Source organism: Myotis myotis, unplaced genomic scaffold, assembly GCF_014108235.1.
Source record: "Myotis myotis isolate mMyoMyo1 unplaced genomic scaffold, mMyoMyo1.p scaffold_m19_p_7, whole genome shotgun sequence".
NCBI classification, from domain to species: domain Eukaryota; kingdom Metazoa; phylum Chordata; class Mammalia; order Chiroptera; family Vespertilionidae; genus Myotis; species Myotis myotis.
The window spans coordinates 47,679,119-47,702,917 of record NW_023416379.1 but is presented as its reverse complement, the minus strand read 5'-3'; the positions used below and the strand labels follow the sequence as shown (position 1 = coordinate 47,702,917).

The 23,799-nt window shown below is 38.7% G+C and overlaps 1 pseudogene; it reads right to left on the bottom strand.

The window, feature by feature from the left end:
* Positions 1–934: 934 nt before the first annotated feature.
* Positions 935–3,095, bottom strand: LOC118660216 (annotated as a pseudogene).
* Positions 3,096–23,799: the final 20,704 nt, after the last annotated feature.

Here is a 23,799-nt window from a genome sequence, read left to right as displayed (position 1 = left end):
CCTGCTCTGTGTAATCCCACTGAGTTGCCATGTTTCATGTTTCGACAGTAACTATAACTGAAAAGGCAAAGCAATAGAAAGATAACAGCGAACATCCAGAAATGTTATTTTATAATATGGAATTTGTTAGTCTACAATTTCCACTGTAGGCTTAAAAATGAGAAAAAAAACATTTTCAGTACATTTTTAATATTTATCACTAAATTTACTCCAACAGAAGAATTTCCCCATTGCACAAATCTAGAAGGAATTTGTTTTCAAAAACTGCAAGTATGCTATTTAATAAAATATTCTTCCATAAAAAGAATGAAGTTCTGATATGTGATAAAACATGGATGAACCTTGAAAATATTATGCTAAATAAAATAATCCAGACAAAAAAAGGACAAATGTTGTGTGATTCCACTTATATGAAATATCTAAGAGGCAACTTAATAGAAAAAGAAAAAAGGTTAGAAGTGACCAGAAGCTGTGGAGATGAGGGAATTGGGGAGTTAGTTACTGCTTAATGATTACACAGTTTCAAGTTGATGAAAAAGTTGATAATAGATAGTGATAATGCTTGTACAACATTGTGAATATAATTAATGCCATTGCATTGTACACTTAAAAATGTTAAAAATGGTAAATTTTAGGTTACATATTTTACCACAAGAGATACCCTGAGGAAATTTCAATTTGTGGTTTGTGACAAGGCCAAAAGACAGAAAAGGATACAAATGAATTTGGAACAGAGAGGGTCAGAAATTCTTTTCCCGCTGCATTCTGTTCAAAGTATCTCTCCCAACCCCCCAAATAAGGTGAGAACCATAGTGTAAGGGAGAAAAAAAGACATCCAAACAGGGCAACTGAACTAAAGAGGAAAAAAAGACTGCGACTTGCTCCCAGGGACTGGAGAAAATTTATGAAGAAGGCAAAATCCATCAGTGTCCCATTAATTATCTTCTTCATATTCCTCTTCTTCCCCCTTATCATCATCTTCATCCTCATCCCTTCTTCATCAGTATCTTCAAAACCTTCATCATCATCATCATCATTATCTTTTTCTCATTCCCTTCTTCATTGTCCAAGTCAGGAGCCAATTAGTACTGTAATGGATTTGGCCAAATATCATCTTTGATGACTTGTCCTAACTCATCTGTACCTGCATCAGAAAAGCTCCCTGGTTCCTCATGCTGTCCCTGCTGGCTTTATTCTGCACTGGCCTTGAATGTTTGTCAAATCCTTTCCCGATTTCCACTGGAGTTTGAAAAAGGATTGCCACTCTCATTTACATGAAATTCTATGGACAGACTTGATGTTCAAAGTAAGGATTTTCATAAAAATAAAAATCTATTCTGTAACCTGATTTAATATCTTCAAATTCTGACACGTCAACTCTTTTCAAACAGTGCAGTGCCTCTTCACCCTCTTCTCTAACCATTGTAGTCACTTGTGAATGGCTGACAAAGGTTGTTATCCCAAAATTTGGGTTGGGTGATCAATTATGACCTCTTCTGAAAAAAACTTGTTTATTTCTGTCCTACTTTCTAAATCTCCTCACATGCTTGTTCATTAAGTCTGTCTATTTCACTTTGTACTCCATCAACATGTTTAATTTGTTTCTGTTACTACAAGGAACAAAAGAACTTATACTAGAGACAATTACTCTGTGTGTGTGCTGCAGATTGTTATCCTACTTTCTGTACCTAGGGAAGCAGTAGAAAGGTCTTTTATAGAGATGCCTTCTGAAATTTGTTAATAAAGAGGCCACTGACAAATTGGGCTAGATTGCAGGATACTAAATGCTTCACCATGTTTTCCTAGTCTAATTCCAATAGTTTTCTTTAAGCTATCTTTCTTTATTTCAAGTTTCTCTTCTTAGTTCATGCTTCCTGAAGAAAACAGCAAAAAGCAGAAAGGGTTTCCTCCTTAGCCAAGATAGAACTCAAAGAAATGAAATCTACCAGTGTTTGGGTATTTTCTGTGTTAAAATCATCCAGCACATCCAACTATCACTCTCAGAGGCATTTCTAAGTGTAATAAGGTGATATAATTACATGAAACTAAAGTTGCATTCATTCATTCAAATGCAAACAGGAAGTGTGGTGGAGAATTGCTGATACTTCTGTTACAAGATTCCAGGGCAGGAGGAATAGGGGAAACTGAGAGAGGAAAAGTAGAACAAGGCCAAACAGTGTGAGTAATTTGTACAAATAACATACTATCATCCCCAGCCAAGGATACTCCAAGAGCAAATATTTAAAGAACTCCCAACTAGAAAGTAGGGGGAAAAGGGAAAGGGGAAAAAGGCAGTTTTACTCCCTGCTGGAAAAGCCAGCAGTCTTAGGGCTTGGCAAGATAAAGTTGCCAGGATTCTGAGAAGACCATGACAAGGAAACCTTGAGACTTAATCCATACCAAGATACTCAGCAAAAGAGTCTTTGAAACCTATAGACAATAGGGTATATTACTCCTCAAACATTGGTCCAGACATTCACTTTTCCAGATTATCAGGAAAATCCCATCTCTGCCCCAAGCTGGATGAAATAAGGTAGACTTGCTTGCTTTATTTTTTCAATAAAGGTGCATGCTTTAATTGCTTTAATAAATTGGCTTTTCACAATCCAGTCAAGGTCTCTCGTATAAATTCATTTATCTGAGAAGACAAGGGTCGAGGATGAGGACAGCCCTCTCCCACCAACCAAGGGGCTATCTGGCAACACCTCTCCGCCTATAACACTTCCACTCTTCTTTGTATAGTATTGTTTCAAACTTTTCCACTCTCCTCCAACACCCACAAACACCTCTTCTCCCCCTTCACTGCTGATCTCCACCTCCTACTATTTATGCCTTTATATGAATGTTGCTTGGACCAGTGACTTGCTTCTGACAATAGAATATAAGAAAAGTAATAGGATGTCAGTTCAGAGATTAGGTGACAAAAAGGCTGAATGTTCCACCTTGCCACTCTGTCTCTTGCTGTTCATTGGATCATTCACTTGGGAGGATGTAAGCTGCTGTGTTTTGAGTAATGTTATGGAGAAGCTCGTGTGGCAAGAAATGGATGTGTACAGCCAACATCCAGCAAGGGCGTCAGCTCTGCCAACAGCCATGTGAGTCAGAGTGGAAGAAAATTCTGCCCAAGTGCAGCCTCCAATGACTGCAGCCTCAGCTCATACCTTGATTGCAGCCCTGTTAGAGACTCTCTACCATAGGATGAATGACTCACAGAACTATGAAATAATAAATGTTTGTTGTTTTTATGCCTCTAAAAGACAGGGTAATTCGTTATGCACCAATAGATAGCTAACACAGCAAGTAATGTCTTCACAAAAGAAAATGATGCAATTAGATAACACTACCTCATCTTTCTATAAATCAACCTCCTACTCCTGCCCCACATACTGTGTTCCCTCCTATGACAATGGAAGAAACACTGTTAGTACTACCTGAATCAAACTGCAATCTCTGCTGCCTTGAGCCTTGTCTGATGCATCTGCTCTGCTCCTGATACTCTGCAGGGGAAGACATCCGGTCAATTCCCAGAGGGTGAGACACAGGACTGAGAGCTGCAACTCCAGTGAAGGCAGTGGTTAGTTAGCGCTAACACAGACCTATGAACAAAGTATTTTGCGAGCACAAGGAAAAGAGCTATTAGTTCTAATTTTAAGGACTTGGTAATATTTAAGGAGAGGCCACTTGAATTGGTCATTGCAACTGCTGTTACTTCACTGTCTACTTTTGACTTCAGGAGATTCGAGCTTTGCCTTTCTTGACTTTCTTTTGTTCCCATATATATGCCTATGGCAATGTATTCACTTTGAGAATGTCCCAGGGAAAATGGTGTTAGGGTTCCCAATTATGTTTCTTGGAAGCCTGAGATATTATGAAGCAGTTTCAAGGATACTACCAAAGCTGAACTCAAATAAATATGCAAATCTATATATATTATAACAAACTATAGTAAATACTAATCTATCCAAATTCTATACCAAAACTCACTAACTTTTCAGCGAGATATTATTGCACTTTTTACAAAATATTGGAATAGAGGGTCTTTTGCTATTTCTAAGTATATATTTTTATGTATATATGTTGTCATTGGTTAAAAAATGACATCAATGCCTAATTTTTTAATTAAGGACTACTTTCAAATGTGAATAAGTGGATATTTATATATCCCTATCCTATATAATAAAAGCCTAATATGCTAAGTGTCTGATTGTCCAGTCAACCAATCAAAGCATAATATGCTAATGATATGCTAAGGTTGCTCAACCACTCGCTTAATGGTAGACATACATCATTATACGATTGTCAAAAACCATAGAATGTACAACACCAAGAGTAAGGTTTAATGTAAACTATAGACTTTGGGTTTTATAGGTTTAGATGGAACAAATGTACCACTCTGGTACAGAATGTAGATGGTGGGGGAGATAGTGTGTAGAGGGAGGACAGGGAGAATATGGGAGCTCTCTGTACCTTCTGCTCAATTTTTCTGTGACTCTAAAGCTGCTCTAAAAAAAATAAAGTCTATTTAGAGAGACTACTCACATTGTACTATTATAATTTGAAATTATTTTTAAGTGGATAGTTTGCAGTGCACTCTGAATTTGCTAATTGACTTTAATGCTTAGCAGGATTTTAATAATAATACAAAAAGAACAGAGGACCTGAAAAATAATAATGAAAATCCCAAGGGAAGGAACAAAAAATGAGAACACAGCATTAATAAACCAACACAAGAAGTTATTTTACTCAAGAAAATGAAAATAAGATTCATATTATTATCATAGCACAGCCATTTTTTAATATCTTATGAAAGCTGATAAACACAACAGATAACATTTATGAAGGGCTAACTATATTCCAGGCACTCTTACTAAAGATTTCATAAGCAGTAACTCTTTAAACCATTGCAAAAAATTCCATAAAGTGGATACTACTATTTTATAGATGAGTTGCTGAAGTATGTTAATAGGTTTTCTAGTATAGAAAGATGTTTACATTCCTAAAAAGACATACTTCGTGGTAACATTGTATTGTTGTTTTTAAAATTCTGCTAGGATTTTTTATTAATATTTTAACTAGGATTTTCTATTGATGATACTAAGTGAGACTGATCTAAAAAATCCTATATAAAAAAAGCCCAGTATGCAAATTGACCAAACCATGGAATGACCAGTATAATGACTGGTTGCTATGACATGCACTGACCACCAGGGGGCAGACACTCAATGCAGTAGCTGCCCCAGACCGCAGGCCCCAGGCCAGCCAAGGCAGGTACCAGCGGCTCCCCCCTCCCCCAGATCACCCCGTCAAGGGAGGCAACTGGCAAGCAGGTGGCGCCAGGTCGGCCAAGGCAGGTGCCAGCGGGGGCCCCCCCAATCGCCCCACAGATCAGCACTGATTGCCTACCAGGCCTAGGGATCCTACCCATGCACCAATTTCGTGCACTGGGCCTCAAGTAGAATATAAAATTTAATCTTAAATATCTTTATTGTGGACTCTTGTGAATTAAAAATACAAAGACTTTCACCAGTTTTGAGCTTCATGTTATCTTCTTGTATATATTGCAATTTCTTTTTTTAAAAAACATATTTTTATTGATTTCTGAGAGGGAGAAAGAGAGAGAGATAGAAACATTAATGATGAGAATCATTGATTGGCTGCCTTCTGCACACCCCCTATTGGGGATCAAGCCTGCAACCCAGGCATGTGCCCTTGACAGGAATCAAACCCAGGACCCTTCAGTTTGCAGACTGACGCTCTATCCACTGAGCCAAATTGGCTAGGGCTGTAATTTCTAATATAGTTATCTTGGTGCTATACTATTTGGTACATAGTTATTCATAATTGTTTTGTATGAATGTGAATATAAAACAAAATTCTATTTTGTTTCATGATCAAGTCTAAAATATCTATTTTTAATAGAAAATGAGATGATCCTATTTACATTTATTGGTATAAAGAGCATGTTTACTCTTGGTTCTGCCATATTCTTTTATGTTACATTTTTGTTTTTAACTTTGTAAAATTCCTTCACTCTGTGTGCTTTCTTAAAATTTATGGAATTTTTATTTTATTCTTTCTAATTGTTATAATTATTTCTTTATACATTAACTACATCTCTCTATTTTTAAAGACTGACTGTTAATTTGCTAAAATAAGTAATGATGAAAATTAGTATTTCTTTTTCTTCCTGTCTTATTTTATTACATAATTATTAGATATTATCTTGTTATAGTTTACCTTGGTGTTGTTAAATATGTTAAGACTACTTATTTATTCCTTTATATGATTTTCTTTGAATCTTGACCATTATACAATCAATGCCCTTTCATCCAAGTTGTTTAGATATATAATTTTATATTGTCAGGGTCTACAAGATTTATATTTTATTATTTTGCTCTAATTCTCATAATCTCACATTTCAAATGAACAGTTATATACATTCAATGTTTACAGTTAGTCCTTGATTCAAGATATCTCCTTTTTATCTCTTAGAAAATTAAATTCCTTTCTCTATACTGGTGCTTTCTTGAGGATGGGTTCATGAGAATAATAGTCCATTAGTTCTTGCATGTCCAAAACTGTTTGTTTACACTTGATAAACTTGAAAGACTGTTTAGAACAAAAATAACCCTTACCTTACTTTATTTTCTTTGGTATAATTTGGGCTTTCTTCTGCTGATATTAAATGACTATTCTGCAGTGAATGTTGTATTAAAGAATTCTGAGGCCAGTCTCAGTATTTTCCTTTTAAATTTACTGATTGTTTTGCCTGCATACCCCTAAAATTCTTTATTATATTTAAATTATACTTACTCTACTAGGGCATGCCTTGATGGTGATGATTCTGTGGCATTTTCCCCTAGAAATCATATGTCCTTAAAAATAAAATTTCAAGTCTTCTTTCATTTCAAGAATTTTTATTTTTATTTTTTTTGAGAGAGAGAAAGGAAGGGGGAGGGAGAGAGAGATAGAAACATCAACGCGCCAATGGGCTGCCTCCTGCACATGCCCTGCTGGGAAGGGAGCCTGAAACCCTGGCGTGTGCCGTGACCAGTAATGGAACCGGTGACCTCTTGGAGTCTGGGTCAGCACTCAACCACTGAGCCACACCAGTCAGGCAAGACTGTTTCTTTTTTAATATAAAATATTATGTTTAAATATTTATTATTTTCCATTATTTACTTTTCTTCTTCAGGTGCTCTAATTATGTACGTTAGATTAACTTTCCTATCTTCCCCATCTTTTATGTGCTCTCTAATCCCGTTTATCTCTTTATTACCATTTCATTTTGCTAGTCTTTCTCATTTGTGTCCTCTTTCCCTTACTGTACTTACCTCAGAGTGTCTTTTACCTTGTAATTCTTCCATAGTCATTCTTAATTTAGGATGATTTTAATTTTCTTCCACTTCTTTCTTGAGTTTTTCCAGCTTTGGGTCATCAGCTCTTACTGTTTCATCAACCACGCTCAAGTTCTTGCATTTGTGCCTTGTGGTTTTCATTCACAAAAGTAATTTCTTCACTGTATCCTTATGAAAATTCATAGCAGAATGCTAGGACAAATTTTTCAACTTCTCCATGCTAACCTTGTTATAGTGTGTGTTCTTTAACATTTGGTACATTGTGCGGCTCCTCTGTCTTTTCCTATGTTGTTTTTGTATTGGTACTGTGGCTGTTCTTTTTTACTCATAATGAACAGAGTTAGTTTTTCTCATCTAGGTTCCTGGGGAGAGGTGAGGGGGAAATAGCTATCTGGGATTTACAAAGTTGTGGTCTTCTCTGCTACGTCAGAGATAGACTGCTCTCTGCAAACATCACTCCTCTGTTTAATCTTTCTGTAGCCCCTCATTACTTCAGACAAGACATATCCAAGAGGGCGTAGGTCACCAGCTCTATTCACTTCAGTTCCCACACTGATTGCTGAAAGTAAGATGTATACTATTGGCAAATCAAGATGAGCAATTCAGCTGCAGGAAGTATGTTTTTTTTTTGGGGGGGGGTGTGCGATATTAGCCACTTTTTATACTTGCCATGCTTCTTCCTTTCCTCCTTCTGCTAGAGCCCAGTTTCTGTTCCTGAATCCATTGTTTAATCAAAGGAAAGGGTCTTTGCATATCACAGTCAAACTCTCACTTTCAAGAATTATATTTGTATCAATGCTTTCTAAGATTACATATCATTGGACCCACTATCTGCTCTTCTTTTCCTTACTTCTTCTTCTGGGACTTCTGGTTGGTCTCAGCAGGTTTGGCATCTTGTACACACATTTTGAAAACTGCAGGTTATCTACTTCCCGATTGTCCTGAAAATAGAATTTGCATGTTTTTTTAAAAGTTATTGTTTTTGTTGGTTGGTGTACTCTTCAGCAGGAGAAAGGGAAACCTGCTAATTTTTGTCATCATCTTCATCCAGATTTTTATTCATGTATTTACCAGTACTAATCATATGTATCATATAGTGCATATATAATTTTTCAGAAGTCTCGACAACCTTGAAGACATTTATTTCTCTCTATTTCCCCCCACCAATACGGGCAGATATTAATTTTTAAAAGTAAAGTCTCATCAAAATTTTCACTGGCCTAAAAATTTCCCATTGTTTCCTTTTACACCAAATTCTCTTTCCCCAAACCCTCTTTCTCCTCCTTTTTTCAAGAACTCATATAAGAACAGGCTATACACATTGCCTAATCATCTGTATGCCTTTTCTCATAATCTTATTGATGTCTCTAATTCAAATGTATCATCATCATCATCGTTAACACCTTTCTTAGTGAAAAAGCACTGTTATTGGCTCATTAGGCTCTGAGTTTCGCAAGGGCAGTTACCAAATTTCTTCACAGTGTGTGGATCCCCTGGACCTAACATAGTATGTGCCCCAAAAGGGTGCTTATTAATATGTTCAATAAATAGAGGAATTATATTTCTTTTGCTAACTAATTGGCACCTGTGAAGTATTTGCTTAAAGATAGGGTTTTCAATCTTTCTGATTTCAGAAAATTTCAATGTGAGAATTTGTTTTCAACTAAGTAAATTCAAAGGGTCAGTGTTTAAAATGAAGCTTGTTATTTTGTTTATTTGGCTTCCCGCGTTGCAATGCTTAACACAGTATGGCACTAATGGAGATGTAGAGGAAAGCATATGAAAGGGAGAAAATGCTCTGGCAGGTGACAGAAAAATTTTCACCCAGCCCAGGAATCTAAATTGAAATTCAATTCTTCCAGCAGAACTAGAATTCCCTTCCATCTTTTATCAGCCCATTGATTCTTGTCCCTGGTGGGTCAAGTGGTTGGGGAGTAGGAGTTACTACTCATCTTTCTGTACTCTAAGTGCCATCCCTTCTCTTGGCTCTTAAGGCATTTGAGTTGGCATTTTTCTCTACCTTTTTTATAACCATAAAATGAGACTATACAAATATTGCTATTACAGTGTCATAATCAAACCTAGGAGGAAAATAGCACACATTCTCAAAGGCAAATCACCTTAGCAAAGAAGGAATGTGGAATATCTGAGACAGGGATGAGGTAAAATGAAGATTTAATTCTTGGTAATCACTCCCTACCCAAGAAGCCACTAATACTAGAAAAAAGTTACTGCTCCCTTCCATAATATAGTCACAGCTGAGAAGACTTGGAGTCAAATGAGTTGTAGTTTTCACCAACCATTTTCTGTCTAGGGTCTTCTTTGAAAGAATAGCATATGGTGAATTTGCATGGTGCAATGCTGAACATCTGGAGACACATGTCTGTTAAAGCTGACGTGTATTAGAAAAGTTGGATATCTGTTCTCTTAATGAGAAGGTGCTACTGTTATTCAGATTATTAGGTAGATATGAAAACAAATATTTACATTGGCAGATATACTCCACAGGAAAGATTTTAGTAAGTTGTAAAATACAGACAATCAAGCAATACTTTCATCACCAACCAATATTTATTTTTTTCTCATGTGAATATGGGAAGAACTAGAGACTTTTCACCAATATTTGGGTATGTTTTATTGAACTAAAAATGCTTCTCCATACTTCACCGTTCTCAGTAATGCAACTATTTTACTGTGAATACACTTGTTATATAAGACATACTTAGTTAAAATAAAATGCCTAATTTATTCTAAGGGCTAAAATCCTTTTGACTTTAAAAAAATGACTCAAGTAACTGAAAAACTACTAAAATAACAGCATACAAACAAATCGGAAACTCACTCTAAGGTACTCACGGAGAGTAATCCGATCACTTTATATTAGGTTATTTAAGGAGAGTTTACTATTCTTCCCCCCAGTCATATATTTTACACAAATAACCTATTTGCTCCCTACCTACCCTCAACTACCAAATGGAGACTATGAAACAAAAATGTGCTTCATGGGAATCAGTCGATAATGACCCGATTGTTTTTATACTTACTGAAAGTGTGGATTCACCCCTTCTATCTTGTAAGTGCACACGCGCTAAATGCAGTATCTATTTTCATGGGACTCTGTAGTTTGCAAATAAACAGGACTGACTCATAGTCTAACGGAGCCAAGAAAATTCACAATAGAAAAGCGAGGCCAACCCTAGAAGAACTGGCATGAAAATGAAAAGCCATGCAATAAAAAGATTGAGAAATATTTCGATTAAAGTGTTAAGCCGTCCTGGTTTTCTAGGATGTTGGGATAAAGAAAGAGGTGAGCCAAGACGTAAGGTAACAGGCTGCCCCTGTGCCATGGTCCTGGGCAGTCGGGTCATAGGATTTCCCCCCCCTTTTTTCGTTTTTACCTCGTTCGATGGTCAACCCGGCGGCAAACAAATACTGCCGCCTCTGCCCAGGCGATAGCTCCAAGTGGCAGGCGATGGTGGCCTGCATTGAGCTCCCAGCCGGCTTCTTCTGGCCGGACACTTTGTGCCAAAGAGAGCAATAGGGGGACGACGCAGATGTCACGGATGCACACCCATGACCATGATCTGACCAGAAAGGGGAGAGAAGGAGAGCAGTGGCCTGGGATCACTGCCCGGGAGCCGCCGCAATGGAGCGGTCCGCGGTGTGTGCGCGCACAGGTGCCTCAGGCCGGGGGCGCCGAGAGCGGCCGGGCCGCCTCCGGGGCTCGGCATCCTTACCAGCGCGCAGAAGCCCCGCTGCCGCCCAGCCCGGGGAGCAGCCCCAGCCTGAGCCTGGAGAGGAAATCCCAGGCAAAGGGCGCGAAGGGAGAAAAAGGGAAGGGGTGGTGGGGGAGGGGAAGAGACCCATCTCATCAGAATTCCTCCTTCCCAAGCTCTTCTGGTGGGAACCTTTGATGGGTTCGAGCGCGCCTCCCTCCCTCCCTCCTCCTCTCCTCTCTCGGTGATCATCTCCCCTTCTCCCCACGCTCTCCCCCACCCTCTTCTCTCCCCTCCCTCCCCGCCGCGTGCCTCCTCCCCTCCCCCTCGCCGCCCTCCCCCTCCAGCGGCAGTAGCTCTATAGCCGCTTTAGCGGAGCCGGTGATGGGCAGAGAGCGCGCGCCGCGCAGCAGCTCGGGATCCACCGCCCTCCCCGCCCGCAGCTCCCTGCGCCCCCGCCGCCGCTCTCGACACCTCCGTGTCCCCCGGCTCCGGCCCCCCGCCTAGGACAGCGCCGCCGCCTCCCGGCCCTGCCTGCCGCCTGCGCCGCGCAGCCCTCGCGCGCGCCCGGATGGCGCTTTTCTCCCCGGACCGGTGAGTAGCCCGGAGGGCGCAGGGGATAGGGCGCCGCGGCTAAACCGGGAGAGAGCGTGTTTGCTTTAGGAGGCACCCCAAACCACCTGCTGTGATTCCTCTACCTCCAGGCAGGGGTCTCGGGAGGGCTGCTCCGTGGTCCCCGAGGGGCTGTTTGATTTCAACTCCACCTGCTGGCAACCTGAGCCCCTCTCCCTCCCGGGCAGCTCGCGGTCTCGCCTCACTTCCAGCTCTGACCCTAGCAGCAGAGGTGCATGGACCCAGCCCTCCCGTTACCCCGAACAGGATCCTCTCAGTCCTCACCGCCTCTGCGTCCCCCCTTTCTGATTTCCCGCTTCTGCCAGCCCTCCCATGCCCCCATCTGCCAGCCTGCACCCGGTCTCGCACTGACAAAGCCTTCTCCACAAAGTCCGCCCCCGACCCACCTTCCCTTTTTCCAAAGCCTGGCTCCTGAGCCCCCGCTGTCCCGCCGTGTCCCTTCGCAGAGCAATTGGTCCTCCCGGTGAATTCTGACCTCCATCCCTTGACACGACGGGGCCTCTCCAGCTTTCTGACGGTCCCCGCAGGAAATTGACACAGACACGCGGTGATCGTGGCTTATGTAGAGTTACTTAGTGTTTTTATCGGCACCTGGGCTCTTTCCGTTACAATAGAGCGTGGAAAAAAAGACAAAAACAAACCTTTGGCGACTAAACTTTTTGTTATTGTTATTTAAAAGAGCACAGCCATTTACAACGTTCAGGTTCGTTTTATTCATTTAGAGGCAACTTAGCTAATAACAATGAACGCCCCTATTTACCTGTTTTTCCGGAATCGGTCTTAGTTCCAGGTGGAGCTATGCACCTACCTGACTGGGTAATAAATCTCTTTTAGCAACAACACAATCAAAAGCCCAGCAACTCTTAAGATTTTTTTTCTTGAAAGAGAATAGAATAACGCCAAACTCATCCTTTGAAATCTTTGAATTTGCAATAAGCCAAAGCCCTTATTTATCTTTAGGGTTAGTGGCTAATAATGGAAGCATACAGTAGGATCGGAAAACGTACTAAAAAACGCGAAGGCACTGAGTGGGGGCTCCGGGCATAGTGTAGTATCTTAGCATCCAGTCTTTTTTTGTAGAAGTTTTCTTCCGGCAGCAGCCCTTTCTTTGGAAACCCTGTTTAACGTTTCGGTATTTCTAATTGGCCTGAGAGAAAAAGGGGGAGTTGTGTTCAGGGAATGAATATGATCAAGGGAGATGAAGGAATGAGTGAGCACTGGGAGAGACTATTTAAATACTAAAATGTGTACTCCTGACTCCCCATGTATTGAAATCTTCAAGACAAAATTACCCCCACACAATTCGTGATTTAGTTTTTCAGAGAAGTGACAATATTATTGATTTCTGTGTATTTTACTGGTCATAGGGCTTACGCTCTAAGCAATGCAGATAACTGCATTCAGACATGGGTGTCAGAAACTTTAAAAGGTGCCCCATTTGGGTATGTGGTGTGTGGATATAAATTTCCTGGTAATAATATTATTATTGTTTTAAAGAATTTTAAAGAAATAGGAATTAAATTGCCATTGTTGCTCTCCCAGTTGATGGAGAGAGATGTGTGCTTCCTCCCCTTACATGAGCAAGTCTCTGCTCCACAAGGAATAGAGAGGGAAAGTTGAGCAATGTGTCTAGTGAGGATTGCCTTAAAATCTTGCCTTCTCAAAAGTCAAGAATTTAAAAAAAAATTGTTTGAACTCAAACTATATCCGAGCCTTTTTTTCTTCTCTTTTCTTTGTAGACACAGGCAAAAATGCAGTGAGCAAGTCACTCACAAGGATGGTTTTGTAAATGTGGAGAGCTGCATCCAAAGTCAGGAGGGGTTATGAGCAATGACTTTATCTTTTGTTTTTTACATTCAGAAGTTTTAGTTGGTAAAATTTAGTGCTTGACTAAGAAGAATATTCAAAACTAAGTATTTAACCTTACAATTACTGCTAATGGTCACACTGGTCATCTAGGAAGATAGATAATAGGTGAGTTATGAGATGAATAAAAAAATCATTACTTTTTTTTTCTCTAAATGCTTTTATCCTTTGGAGAAAAACGGAGTGCTTACTATATGCAATAGGTCCAACAGTAATGAGTCTGTATTGCAAAAAGATACATCCCAATTGAGCAAAAGGGAAAGCAAGGAGCAATGCTGACCTTGATCAATTATTGCCCATAATTGTGTAAATGATGAGTTCAAGACACATATAGGCTCACATAATTATAATTATGTCAACTTCCAAACAATGTCAGAATTTCTCATTTCTTTTGTAAGGATGTATGTTCATATATACATAATATTAAAATAGTCTCAGAATTGTCAATTAGAATATAAAAAATTAATCTTTAATAAAATAAGCAGGAATTTTTGTAAAGAATGTTTGGTGAGCTGGAACTCAAGTTCTGCCTCAATTTAATGTAGTTGTCATTTTTAAGGCTATGCCCAACGGCTGACTATAATAACACTTGGGGAAACAAGTCGTACCAATATTTGAATGACATATCTTTGAATATCATTGTTGTAGCTTATAATGCTCATAACTATATGCCACCTAGAGTATGGGATAGGTCTAAATTAAATGTTTACAGTGGTAAAGAATAATTTTTTAAAAAATCTTGATCACTGATATTTGCCTTAATTGATAAATACAAAAGAAAGGTTGTGAAACCACTGGCAATATGATAAACTTTAAAATATTTATTTTAACTTCACTCACTTATTATATTTCTTGGAATGGAAATATATTAATTTTCCACCCATAAATGCTTTAAATTTACAGTTACCCTATTTGCAGAAACTTGAAAGTCATTCCAATTAAATGAAAAAAATCTTTTTTACTCTTACAGTTTAAAATACATTCAAAATAACAATTTATAGCAACCGAAACCTTTAACCAAAAATTCAGAACTGTAGACTCATAAGTTTTTTAAAAAAATGGCTACACTTTAATTTAATTACCTTGATTATTAACACTGCAGGGGGTAGTGAGTGACTCCTAAAAGAAGGAAGACAAGCAACTGGCACATTTTTCCCTTCTAGGCACTCATAGCTTTTTCCTTGACTATTATTTTGATTTTATCTTTTCAAACACAGACAACTGCTCCAATGTTAAAGAAAGTTACAGTGAACTTTGAGCACTTATATTGGTGATGCTTGCTAAGATTTAAGAACTCCAACAGTGAGAATCAGATGATGACCTTGGTAAAGAGTAATGTAAAATTGTGGAAATGATATAGATTATTTCACCAATAGACTGCTTTTGTTTGAATGTTCCATGTGAAACCATTTTTGGCTTAGGTGTGGAGAAGGGGGTGGCTGAGGAAGGGAAATTAGGCAAGAAAATAGAAGGAATAAAAGCATGTGGATACTTGCTTAAATTCTTTATTCAAGTAAAAGTAACTAAATGCAAATTCCATTATTTTGGTATTTGGGATAAGAGCTGTTTTCCAACTTGAATTTTTGAAAATGTCTTCTTATTTACAGCAATAAAAACACGATTTTAAAAATAAAGCGATGCACTCATTTTCTTCATTAAAACCTAGGGATTATAGGCAAACTATTTTATGTAAACTAATGGACTTAAATACAATTCTAGACAAACTTAAAAATAAAATCTTGGAAGAAGGGGAAAAACAAAACATATACACACAACCAAAATTACAATATATATATTAGGTAATTTATTATCTTATGATGGCAAGATGATTCAGTGGAACGATCACTAATATTTTCATAGCTTAATATATATCTCTTATATTTTCTTATTTACCTGTGTTGATGTATTATTCAATTTTTATTGATATTTTTGCATTTTTATTTATACATTTAGAAAAGTTTGTATATCACAAATGCTTCAAATTTTATGAATTCAAAATAATCTGCAAATTGTACTTGTAGGTATCATATTATTACATAAGTGTTTACAGATGGCTTTATTTTCTATCGTTATTATATAGTGGAAGGACTATCACAAAAAACATTCTCAAAGAGCAGATAAGCAAAATGAGTATTTCAAAACCAGCATAATGATTCCACCAAAGTTTTACAACAGTGCTGTCACCCTTATAAGATCAAATCTCATGTACAATTAAAATTCCTACAGAAAAAGAAACAAATTTAGATTCTATGATTTTACATGACATGGTGTGAAAATCATATTTCTTTAGCTGCAAATGAAATGCTTTGTATTCTTAATGGAATAAATCACAGAATGTAGACATCAATTAGAGGATGTAGAGGGCATTGCATTTGCATTATTTTAATAATAACTTAGGTTCTTAAGTAGTTAATAGAAGCAGAACTAGAATCCAGGTCTCCTAACTCCATGCTATATGTCTTTCTATAAAATCTCTATTCATATTTAATCTTTTTGTCACCAAAAAGAATTTTTGTGAATCGTGTGTTTGGGTTTTTTCTTTGTCACTGTAGTCTGTGAATACATCAGGGGGTCAGGGAAGATACATTTGTTTCACAAATTTCCAAGTCTGCAATTACAAATTTTGGCATTTTTAGCTTTCTCCTCACTGATGGCCAGAAAGATCAGTGAAAGTGAATGACTAAATCAATGGGGAACCATAATCATAAATGGGTAAAAAAATAAACTTGCAAATGCATTCTTGGTGATATGGCTCATCAGTGTCATCTCATCTAAGAGTAGCATGGTAATATGGATTTGCATCTATATGGAAGAACACTACATTGTTTAAGTGTGGTGTGTCTGTGCTGATGGAAGGTAGGGGGCTGTGTGGCTGCTTCAAAAGCAGAGGGGATGGTTATCTTAGGAAATGACCTTCTTTTTTTATTGTTGTTAATCCTCGTCCACCCGAGAGAAACGTCCAGAGACACATCTACTAGTTGTGCCCTTCTGCAGGCACCGCGACCAGGGGGAGTTGAGCCTGCAATCATCTAAGACCAACTGCTCCGCTAACTAGTAGTTATGCCCTTGACCAGAATCAAACTCAGGACTTCGCAGTCCGTGGACGAGGCAGAGTCTCTTTCCACTGATCCAAACCAGCTAGGGCAAGAAATGACCTTCTTTTAATTAGTTAAGATGCAGACTTAACTGAAAGGCTACCATAACCTAATTTCTTTGGAATCTAATTTAGCTTCCACTTACTGAGGGCCTCCTACTGGCAAGATCTGAAGTGATGACTACAGACACCAGGATGAGTATAATACAGGTTCTGACCTCAAGCGGCTTACAGTATAACTAGAGAGGCAGATAAGAACAAACAGAGAAAGGAGTGATGGGATACCAGCTGGCATTAATCTAGGGCATCTACTATATTACTGGGCAAGGTGTCCAGAGGAAAAAAAGACTACAATTTACTCTTAATATGCCTTGCCAAAATGGATGGCGGTATGCCATGACAGTGTTGGCACAGAAATAACCCCCTTTAAAATAGCATATGTTTACATTGCTTTCCATATTATTTTAACTTTGAGAAAATATTGTTTTTTACAATGTAAGAACTTATTATTATGAATTGATATAGGATGTCCCACACTAATGAGTGGTTATTCAGTTGTTGTAGCTCATAGGGTCATTTTTTGAAGGAAATTTAACTAATTTTACATTTTAACGTAAGTTTGAAATATCAATTTTGTCTTTTAAGGAACCTAAACCTTTAAGGTTCATTCAAATGAAATACAGAAGAGGGAGTAAATGGAAGCAGCAAACAACATTTTGTAGTATTAAAAGTTAAGAATTAAAAGTTCATAAACTGCTTTAACAAAATATATTTCAATTTAAACAGGCAATTTTAACTCTCTGTATTCCATTGATGCTGATAGATATTTATTGAGTAGGTATGACTATATGATGCAAAGGTACATAGGGCTGTTAATGATAATGATGGCATCACTGTCTTGACCTGGAGGAGACAACTATTTCAATAGCCAATCCTTGCTGATTTATAAGACCTAGGAAGGGTCTTGAATAATTGATTTATTATTTAAGACCTCTGACTTAAGCATGAATCACTGATTATAGTTCCTGTTCTCCAAGGGCTGCATGAGGGCAGTCAATCTAACTTGTTTCATTTGTCCACATCAACAGCCTGGTGGCGTTTGTCTGTCCCACTGATTGGCTAAGCAATGGTTACAGAAATGGGTATAGGAAAGACAAGCAGAGGTGTTGATAAGTATTTCACATTGGAAATGAAGAAACTGGAGACATCCCCTGCTGTTTCTGATACATTGCTTGCTTAGATTAAAGGGAATATAGATCAAATCATGGTCAGAGCTGTCTGTAGGGATGGCAGATTCAGCAGAGAGTTAAATTTAGGACACTTGCAACAGTTTGGGAGAGCCATTTTTTTTCATGTAAAACTGAGATGCCATTGGAGCCAGGCAAGCTGACAGCTTGAGTATAGCATTTCCATTTGGTAAGTGTGTCTGTAGGACCCTTTCTCACATTGTTAGTCATTGAGTCTGAGTTGACCCATCCCCAAAAGAAGATGGTAGGCCAGAGAGTCATAAAACCTCCATGGGTAAGGAGTTCAATTTTAAAAAGAGCTCAGTAGCAAGCTAATAGCTACTTTTCAAAAGATGTGTACATGATAGGGGTGTACCCCCTGTGCTAGGGAGGTGATCCATCCAAAACCCCAAAGGGTGAAGGCTGTCTCCCCTTTCCAGAGTTTAGTCACAGAAACTTATATCTCACAGATCTTTTAGGGATGTAGGGCCCCAGATGTAGAGAGCATACTACAGCTTACTGGAGAGCTGCAAACAGTGTGCATTGGTTTGGGTGTCAGTTAAAGGATGCCAATTTTTGGATTAGCTGAAATGAAGGTATAAGAAGAAATGTCCAAGTAAGGCACATATTTTCTTTAGTACCCAAATATTCCTGTGAGGCGTGGGATATCTATTTTGTTGGTTGGAGTTGAACAGACCACAGTTTTTCTTTGACTACCAGAGGGATTGAATATTGCAAATCTGCCCATTTAGTCCCAATAAAATGTATTTGACAAGCAAAGCCCTCACTTGTCTGGGATTACCAGCCACCCTAGCTGGTGGAAGCATGATAACACCACAGTCAAGTCATTGCTAACATTAGCTTCTGACTTTGTCATCAACAGGATATCATGATACAGTTAAAGCTTTGTACAGTAGAGGGTAGAGGCACACATACTGCCTACCTGACTGTTGGCAAATGGCAGAGGAATTTAGCTACTCCTGGAGATAATCTGTAGTAAATTTGGGAGTTACTACAAATGTATATTGGTGGCCATAGAATATGAGTTGGTATTTGTCCTCAGAAGCCAGTAGAATAGAAAAGAAGGTATTGACACCATCCTAGATAGTAAATGAAATGTTTAGTCTGGTAATAGATTCAGTTACACGAGCTGTTGGTGACAATCCATTCTTAGCTTCAAGTCAGTATTTTTCACTGCTCATACTGGGCTGTTGTATTAAAATACTGCATCTCTTGCCTCCTATGCTGTCTTCAAGTCTGTAATTGGGGGTGTGGTTTCCTTTTTTCCTCCCAGGATTTTATGCTGTTTCTGTTGGACCATGTGGGGAGAAACAGGGAGATGAGTAGAAAGTGATTTACATGTTCCATTAGTGTTTCCCTGTATGTGGCCTTTCCCAATGGTGATAATCTTCTCAGCCACTTAATGGGTGATGAAATGTAAGCATATAACACATTAATTCCTACCACACAATTAGATGTAGAAACAACAAAAATAGTACATTCAATTGGCCTAAAGTTTTCCATCCACGAGATCTTGTTAACTTGCCTTTCCCACTGTGAATTCTACCTTAACCCCTACTAGTTGAAGCTGAGTGTTCCATAAATCCAGGTAAGAGAATAACTTGGGCATCCACATTAAACGTATCAGTACAAGTTTGATTTCTTTGCTTCCCTGAAATTCTCCAGCCTGCTTAGGTGGTGCACATGTCCTTTGATCCCTGTTGGAGATAGGGATACATTAGCCTATAATTGTGCTTCTCTTTAAATTATATAAGGTGTCCCCCAAAAATGTATGCACACTTTAATAGCTGATAACTAATTTAATTTTTACTCCTTTTCTAGTTTAACTGATTTGAAATAATGGGTGAAGCGAGACTAAGCTATGAACAAAGAAGATTTATCCTAAAGTGCCACTAGACTTTTTTTTAATGGGGATACACAAAAGATAAAGTTTACAGTACAAAACTGGTCACAATTGTTGAATTGAGGGCATACAAATACTGAACAAAATCATTCTTGATGGTTGTGATTCCATTATTTCACACTATCAGCAGTGCCTGGACCAGAATGGTCATCAGTTTGAAAATAGGCAATGAAATAAAAAAATTTTGTAGATCCTTTTAAATTTTGAAAATTAACTGAATATTAATAAGCAATGACTTTATAATCATTCAAAGTCTGTATATATTTTTGGAGGATACCCTGTAGATCAAGGTAAGGAGGCAGAGAGGGATTGGAGAGCAAGGAAAGAGAGAGGCTTCATATGTACTTTCAGTTTCCAGTAATGTGGCAATGGCTCATGGAATAACCAAATGAACTTTTCAGTAATTTTGGCCCACCCAATACTTTGCAGGGGGGAAGCAAGGGCCCCCTGGCTGATACTACCTATGTCAGCCTTCGGAATACCTGGACTCAAAAACATAGCCACTTGTCTTTTTTTGCTAGTACCATGGGATGTGTGACCTTTGACTGAATCAATTTTGGCTCACACAGTGGTGACCTTCTTTAAGGCATTCACCTTAATTTTGCACATTTGCTATCCTGTTCTCTACATAACATCTTTTAAGTTCCTGATGGTTTCAGTATCAGGGTTGGGGGAGTTTTCTTGCACAGTGGTGATGACGTTAAGAATTTATCTAGATTTCTTCAGGTCTCTATCTCATTCTTCAGTCAGTCAGCTCCATCAGAATTCTAAACTCAATCCAAGGCAGTAAGAGCTCAGATGGTAGCCAATGGCTCATCTATAGTTTCCCACAGGAAGATTTCTGCCTCAGGAAAATTTCCCTAACACATCCAATGCATCCTTATAGCAGTCAGAATTCACTATTAAAAAATCAGAGATTTTACTAACATGATAGAATGCAGGAGAGGTTTAGCCATAAGACAACCTATTATTTACCATTATTCCTGAACAAGCAATATGCTCCATACCTCCTCTTTTCACATGTGAACCAGTCAAACTTAATGACTCACCTGGTTTATGGTCATGGAGTTCCCCTTTTCACTCTCAATTTATGTGCGCTTCTCCCTCACTGCTGGGAGAGCAGCCTTCTGCCTACCCAGTACAAATCTTAGTACTAAGTCATAAGTAGTACTGAAGATCAGAGTCTGGCTATTGGACTGGCAAGGAGGTCCTTCTACTTAGGAGGGAATTAACAACAAAACAGCATTTTGGCATTTGTATTTTATATATTTCTCGTTACTTAGCTTGCAGCAACCTCCTCAGTCTCCCTTCATTACCAAGCAAAACCATGGAAACTCATTTATTTATTGCCCAATTGACTATATAATTTCTACTGATTCCCATAGACTTCCCTCAGATTCCATTAAATTACCTGTGTGTCCCTCATTCTCTCTTTTCCAGAAAGAGAGCCATGTCTCTGTCAGCATCCCCTCTTCATCAGCAACATTATCAAAACCTCCGCAGGGTCTGAGATGTTGCTCTGCTTTTAAGCTGACAGGAAAGCCTGCCACAGATTCATGCATGCTGGTAGAAGACTTTAGACATCTGGATCAGAGATGAAGGAAAATTTATTATACACAGCAACAGCAGCAGGAAGAGTATCTGATTTTAGCACTGGTCCCCAATTTCCATAAGGCAACACAGAGCAGACCAGATCGTATCTAAACATAAGAAAGGGACTGAATTTAAGAAATACCAAGCCAAACTTTTTAAATGAATGGTTAGCTTGCTTCCCCATGCTCTGGAAGGAGATGTTGTTTCTATCTTCTAACACTGTTTGCTTTACAAATATCTTTTTAAAAATAGTTCAGAACAAAAGTAGGCAGTGCTTTTTTTATAAAATATGGAGAAATGTGAAAGACCCCTGGGAAATTGTTTTCCAACAAAAACAAAGAACTTCAATAAATGTTTGTTTTTGTAGGCTCCTTATCTATGGTACTAGAGGCCTGGTACACAAAAATTTGTGCACTCGGGAGGATCCCTCAGCCCGGCCTGTGCCCTCTCTCAGTCTGGGACCCCTCGGGGAATGACCACCTGCTGGCTTAGGTCCGCTCCCCGGGGAATTGGGCCTAAGCTGCAGTCAGAAGTCCCTCTGGCAGCCTGGGAGCCCTCGGGGGATGTCCACTTGCCAGTAGGGAGCAGGCCTAAGCTGCAGTTGGACATCCTTAGCGCTGCTAAGGAGGCGGGAGAGGCTCCCACCACCACCGCTGTACTGGCAGCCGTCAGCCTTGCTTGTGGCTGAGCAGAGCTCCCCCTGTGGGAGCATACTGACCACCAGGGGGCAGCTCCTGCATTGAGCGTCTGCCCCCTGGTGGTCAGTGTGTGTCATAGTGACCAGCGATTCCCAGTCTCTCTGCTCTTAGGGTCAATTTGCATATTACCCTTTTATTATGTAGGATGATATAGGTTCATCCTTGCTATTTCCTAATGATAGGATGCTTTAAACATGTGAGAGCTAAGATTGATGAATTTTCAAGAAGAACAAAACCAAGAAGGAAACTTTTAAAGTAAATATATTGTATTTAAAGTGTTTCCCTAGGCTATTAATTAGTTACTCCTGACCATGTAAGTTATAGTGTAAGGCATACCACAGAATTGAGAATTTTTATGTCAGGAAGTTGAAATTTGAGCCTATACCACAGGGTATCAGAAATGTCTGTTTTGTGTTATTGTAGTACAGTGGTTCTCCACCTGTGGGTCGCGACCCCTTTGGGGGTCGAACGACCCTTTCACAGGGTCGCTTAAGACCATCGGAAAACACATATGTAATTACATATTGTTTTTGTGATTAATCACTATGCTTTAATTATGTTCAATTTGTAACAATGAAAATACATCCTGCATATCAGATATTTACATTACGATTTCCCATGTTTCTGCTTAATTTTGCTATGGAAAACATGATTCATATTAGCTCTTCGTGCTCATTATATGCTCTTCCTGCATTGTTATATATTATTCTGAAGAGTTCAAAATTCTCCTAGTTGGCACAGAAGAGTGAATGTCACTTGCTATATATATGATTGGAAAACACACTCATTTCATTATTACAAAATGAAATGCTTATGTCTTTTCAAATTAATAATTATGAAGAAAGTACATTTAATGACTGAGAATTTATAGTGGCAGTCAGTGTTTTAGGGATTTCTGCATATTATCTAATTTCACATTCACAACAATCATGCAAAATTTTTACATAATGGGAAATAGAGTTAAAGGTATTTTTTTTTTAAAATATATTTTATTGATTTTTTACAGAGAGGAAGGGAGAGGGATAGAGAGTTAGAAACATCGATGAGAGAGAAACATCGACCAGCTGCCTCCTGCACACCTTCTACTGGGGATGTGCCCGCAACCAAGGTACATGCCCTTGACCGGAATCGAACCTGGGACCTTTCAGTCTGCAGGCCGACGCTCTATCCGCTGAGCCAAACTGGTTTGGCGAGTTAAAGGTATTTTACGTTGGTGTCTCAGCTAGTACATTGTCAGATGGGAATATTAACCCAGTTATGTCTAATCACAGATCTATGCTTTTCTTCTATAAAAAATAGTGCAGTGCTACCATGGAGCTCTATTAGGACATAGTCAGCGATTTTCAAACTTTTCAACTCCTGGCACACATAAACAATTACTAAAATTCTGTGGCATACCAAAAAATATATTGTATTTTTTGCCAATCTGACAAACAAAAGGTATAATTTTGATTCATTCACACTGAACTGCTTTTGTATTAGCTGTCATCATTTCTTTTTATTTGACAACCCAAGGGAAAAGAGGTCAGTGCCCCTGACTAAATACTCAGATATCACGTCTTATTCTTGCAGCACAACAGTGTGCTTCTTGGAGCACAGAGTTGAAAATTGTTAACTTGGGTAAATATTTGTCTTTATCAGTTTGTAACTTGCTGCTTTGTCCCCTCTTCCCTTTACATTATTTTTAAGTA